Source organism: Temnothorax longispinosus, chromosome 3, assembly GCF_030848805.1.
Source record: "Temnothorax longispinosus isolate EJ_2023e chromosome 3, Tlon_JGU_v1, whole genome shotgun sequence".
NCBI classification, from domain to species: Eukaryota; Metazoa; Arthropoda; class Insecta; order Hymenoptera; family Formicidae; genus Temnothorax; species Temnothorax longispinosus.
In genome coordinates, this window is record NC_092360.1 from 13524273 (window position 1) to 13530282 (window position 6010).

General features: G+C 34.7%; 1 pseudogene; it reads right to left on the bottom strand.

Annotated features, from left to right (window-relative positions):
- Positions 1–278: 278 nt before the first annotated feature.
- LOC139809554 (uncharacterized) lies at positions 279–5696 on the bottom strand (annotated as a pseudogene).
- Positions 5697–6010: the final 314 nt, after the last annotated feature.

Consider the following 6010-nt stretch of genomic DNA (forward strand, 5'->3'; position numbering starts at 1 on the left):
AGGTAAGAAATTTAGCAGGCCAGAAATAATTGTTATCATAAATCAGATTATCTTGTTAAAAACAAAATAATAAAAAGATAAGAAAAAAATTAAATTATTCCAGTATATGTAGGTCAGTAAAAGATATTATAGAGAACAATTGCAATAACAACCAATTAATGAGAGGTGGTTAATTAAGAATATTATTTAAAAATCAGTAAAATTTTCTTTATTATATTCTCCACTAATTGTTTTTAGTAGATATCTTTTATAGTATCCTTTATTAAGATATACATACTTGACACACACACAACCATTTTAATTTTTTTCATTTTTTAATTCTTTATTTGTTTCTAACGAGATAACAATTACTACCATAATATATAATATCACAATCACATCTGTTACACACTGTCTCGACATACGCTGGCTTTCCTCCTCACACCGACGTCGTCTTCGCATGGAAAGATGAAGACTGCTGCTCCTCTTCAGATGTCTCTTTGGCACAGGTTTACCTATAAACACAGAAAATTACAATATAAAACTAGAAATCGGAAGGACGTACATATTACAGTTGGAATGGCGCTAAAAAGGACCGATTATTATTGCGAACACGAGAAATTTCCATGTCTTATCGATTTAAAAAATGGGCGTTGAAAAGTGCTGTTTTGTCTATTGACACAGACAGAGATTACACTGGTCTCTCTCCTCCTTCTCCCCTCAACTCCTTCATCCCTCAACTTCTTCTACTCTTCTCTCCTACTCCTTCTGCTCTCCTTCTTTTTCTTCTTCCTCTCCTCGCTCCTAGGATTCATTTGCCTTGGTTCTTCACAGATTCTCCTGCGGAGAAAACGTACTATAAAAACAATGTATAAGTAAATTATACATAGAAGATTAAAAACTATTAGAGTCATTGTGCAATACGTCGCAAACATCCCGTCGTCAGGATTGCAAAGGATGGCAACGCGCTAGTTGAAAAGTGTAATTTCTGATTGCCGATTGCCAGTTGCTATTGCCAAAAAGTTCAAAAGTTCAACTTTCTTAACAACCGTAACTGTCAATAAGCGCAACCGGAATTAATAATTTTCAACTGGCCGTTGCCATTCTTCGCGATTACCGACGTAGGCGTTTACGACGTATTGTAAAATGACTCTAAATATTTCATATCTCAACGCGTAGTTAAACCTGGACATTCTAATTAATTTCGTTCTTAATTAAGAATATTTCAACTTTCTACATAGAATATACGTGTACATTACACATTGTTGTATACATATTTTATGTACAATTTTATGTAAAAGTTGAAATATTACTCAAATATATCATTAGACTCGTGAAAATGTCAACAAATTAATAGACGGCGATACGAGTCAGGCACGGTACGTGGTGCGCAAGTAAAGAAATTAATAGTTACAGAAGTAACGAATTACAATGTATATATGGAGGGGTTAAAGCCATAATGCATGTGGTAATATTTATCGCAATAACCGGTTAATATATAAGTTTAACAAACGCGCATGTTTCAGCCTGCGTAAATTCAAATATATCATATTAGACTCGTGAAAATGTCAACAAATTAATAGACGGCGATACGATAATTTTCCAACGATAGCTGTGTTTCAAGTCCGACAAATAATCGGCGCGCAGTTTATTAAGTTGGAATATATGTATATATATATATATATATATATATATATATATATAATATACATTGCGTAATTCGTTACTTCTGTAACTATTAATTTCTTTACTTGCGCACCACGTATACCACGCCTGACTCGTATCGCCGTCTATTAATTTGTTGAAATATTACTATTTAAAAGCAAAAACAACACGAATGTTTTAGGTACTCGACCGGGTTTTGACATTTTTACCTGAAACAAATAATGTAATTCTTATTTGTTTAACGTTTGTTCTTTAGGGTTGTCTCTCCTGTCCTTTCGTCGCTCCAAAAGTCGTGGTTAACCCCTCTCGCCTCGACTGTTCGTGTGCGTGGACCACGCATCTTGCTGCGATTTCCCTTCTTCGCAACGCGAACAGCCTCCCGCATCTGAGCCTGGAATTCAGATCGCGTTGGCTTTGGAAAGTGCCGGTTCCTACATACAGCATCTGGAAAGAAGTATGAGATATATCAGAAACATAATATTAAAAATCTTTGTTAGTAAAAGTGGAAAAATTCGTACCGTATATTGCCGTAATCAGACGAGCTTTATACAAGGGTGTCGCTGTCCTTCTTCTCGGCCCCACCAGGTGAATGACCGCGTCAGTGAGTCGGTTTAGCTTTCCTTCAAGCATAGATTTACGGCTTCCTTTAAATGGAAGCCACCGACATATTCGAAATAATTTACCTGAAAAAATTAAGATTAATTAAAATGCATAATAAATACATATTTGAGTTAATGAGGGCAAAAGTCTTAACTTACAGCATCGGAATAACCGTTCTGGTCAATGTTTTCGAATGCGTCCATCTGCTGTATGTTGATATCGGAAATCCAGCAGGCTTTACTGTCGCGGAATGGCGATCCTGTACGCATTTTAATATTTTTTCTAATAGTCTTTTCATTTGTCTGAAAACAAAAACATTACACAAAGTTAGACTTTGAAAAAGAGAGAGGACGTTTTATATTAATATATATATTTCATACTTACTTCAGCTCTGCCTCCATGCGATCGAGTCGTTCCTCTTGCCTGTAATTTATACCTATATGTAATTATTTACAAATATACATCCTTTTGAGAAACTCATCTTTTTCTTATAAATCTTTGTACAAATAAGTATAAAAGTACCTTTTGTCTGTACTTTTTTCTTGCATCGGAATTTCCTGTGAATAACGAACATCATCTCTTTCCTTTTGAGAACACCGTCTCTCATTTTCACCATAACGTTGATATGGCAACGTGTGTCTTGTTGAAACGACCTGGATTTTGCAACGGTATCCTGCAACTGAAGCTAAGTGTTATAGTATAATATATTTTATCAGTACTTATAGTATATAATCAGTATTTATATCAGTACAGTATATAATATAAAAATGTAAAATTTTGTGCATTATTGTATGTGTGTTTTTGTATGACAGGCGGTGTGTACGGGTGTGGTGTATTTCCGTATGTCTGTATTTGTGGAGCGCACCCTGTGTATGATAAAATGTTTGTGTGCGGTTGTGTGTTTGTGTGCGTGCACTGAGGTGTATGTTGTGTATATGGCTGTATCATGTCTGTATTAATATCAGTAGGCGTAAGGCTCTTGCGCTCCAGCATCCTGTTGATGTCCTCGAAGTCGTCGTCGATCGTTCCTGGTACGATAGTAGCTGCTGCTGCTGTGCTCCTCCTTTTCATAGGACTTTCATCCGAAGACGTCGTTTGATACCGTATCGGCTTGTTAATGACGCGCTTTGGCCGCGGCGCCGAATTCTGCATATCTATAATATCTGTAAGTATAAGAATGTATGTTAATATGTTTTGTATATTACAAGTACAAATCTATGTTGTTTGCATTCTACAACATGCGTATATGTATCATATAATAACCATTAAATCTTTTACACTTTTTACAGTAATCATTTTACGTAGGTCGTAATATATGATCGCGCTACTTACTACATTTAAAAATAAATTCAACTCACGACGTTTCCTTAATATTAACAGTAAAGAACTAAAATTACAACACAACACATTCTAATATAACATAAAGGCACATAACAGAATAATTAATTGCGAGCAAATACCTTCATTCCTTCTATTTTTTCTGACTTCTGCGGTGTAAATCCTTGCGCAGCGTATAATACCGGAGTTACCCTAAACCTACTGATGTACCATGGGGAGGTTGTTCAGTCGGATTTTACATATGATGTATATATATGTGTATGTGCAGTATGGAGTGTACATTCCAAAATTTACACGTCACGGTCACAATTGTAATAGTTGTTCTAAATAAGCAAATTTTTGCATGAAGCAACACATTTTGACGTATTTTGCTATTCCACATAAACAAATTATTTGTTTCATTTTACAGATTTATTGTAACTAAATAATATATTATTAAGTTGGGAGATATTCAAATGATAATGTTCTTTCCGTTAAATAACAGGGTTTTCTTGAGAATAAAAACAAAAACTTTTTATTCAAAAAAATATTATTTCGTCTAAGCATATGTTGTTTCATACAAATGAAACAAATTTCAATCAAACAAATAGAAATACTAAATGTAAAGAACTCTTTTTCTCTGTGCATGCTTAATATATCGAATATATTTTATCTTCTTTCTCTTAAAGTTTCATTACCTAAAAATGGAACTTTTTGTTTAAACGTGCATCATTTTTACAAAGCGGTATTTTTTAATTTCCGTACGTACTTTCCGAGCTAATCTTATATAGAACTAAAAAATTTTTGGTTTTTTGTTCCAGGTCAAGAATTGGAGGACAAATCTTTCCGGCCGCAGAACACTATCCGTGAGAAGAGGCTTCCTTTGCTGAACTCTGGCGTCGCCGTTTTGTAAAAAAAAAAATTGAAAAAGATTTGTAAATACACTTCAAAGTATGTACAATAAAGGCCTTTAAATAGATTTTGTATTTTATTCACTATATTTTCATAAAAATATGTCGACTCACGAGCTAAACTAGGTGAGGGTAGCCAGATATGGTGAGAACATCAACGAATGGCAGCAGCTCGTTGAATGGATGAAATAGCGCTAGTTTAATAATAATAAATAAAACGGTGTTGCATTGTTACTTGAAAGCGCTACCAGGAACGGTATCGACGGTTTCAATACTGTGCAAGGAAGACAACGAAGAACCACCTCGTATAACTCCCCAGGACAATCTTTTAGCATGATGACTGAACAAAACGAAACAATGGCCCCTAGTCCCTGGCAGCCCGTGGCCAGAGGGTGCGAAGAATCTCGTGGTCAGTATTCAGAAAAGCGGTTGATAACGTTCAGCTCATGCTTTTGATCGCCGATGTTCTTATAGAAGGACAGGGCACTTGAAAAAGAAGAAATTTCAATTGAAATGCCTTCACTAACGTCTTATTACACCATTTTGGTATTTTTTATATATTTGTGGCTTAGTATTTTAATTTGATCGCTATTTAACAAATTTTGAAGTATTTTCGCAATAACACACTAAACAATAATAAGATGGAGACACCAATATTTAAGTCGCGGTGTATTAATAGATTTATTAATGCGTACTTCCTTTTCTAGTGTCTTCAGTTTCCTCTTGAGTAGCATTTGTGCTTGCTTATGCTTTTTTCCATAATTGTTCTTCTTTGTTTACTTCTTTTAAAAAGTTGTTTAAATCTATGAGCTTGTAGTTTGTAGTATTCAAGGAATTTCGAATGAAAATCTCGCGACAGACATCAGAATCTTGCAAGCACACTGGAGCTGAAACTAAATATTTCTGAGCAGAATTGAACTAGATAAGATACCACAATTTCTTTAATCGGTTCAAAGTATCGGAGAGAAATTCTTCCTCTCTCTGGGTACCTATTATTAAAATTGTTCGTTATGAAACGAATTCGTTTATGAACGAAAAGGTAAGGATTTCCCAGTTGAGCGCCAATGGGAACACAGTTGACGCATCTTTTTTCGTTCATAAACGAATTTTTTCTAATATATCTAATTGCTTTTCCAATAAAATTCTCTTAAATAGTATTTGCAGGTTATGACGAGGGTTTGGAACACTTCTAGATTTAAGTTAAATGGCTGCCAATCGAGACTGCAAACTCCCATGTATTTCGCGCGACCAGCGTTAGTGGCGCTCTCTGAAATAGTGATCCGACTTTGAGCTTGGTGGAGGCCTCGAAGCACTGTGATGAGGTACCCTGGCGGAAATATTTCTACAAAATGTAAAAACTAAAAATATAATTGCCAGAATCTATTAAATTCTACATGAATTTAAGAAGTACTACAAAATCCTACATGAAATGCTAGAATTGGAACCACGTTTGGAAATTTTGTAGTATTCTCAAGTATATATAAGCAGATGTTTTAATTTTTTAAGATTTTGTTTCTTCTTAAATTTTTAAATTTGTA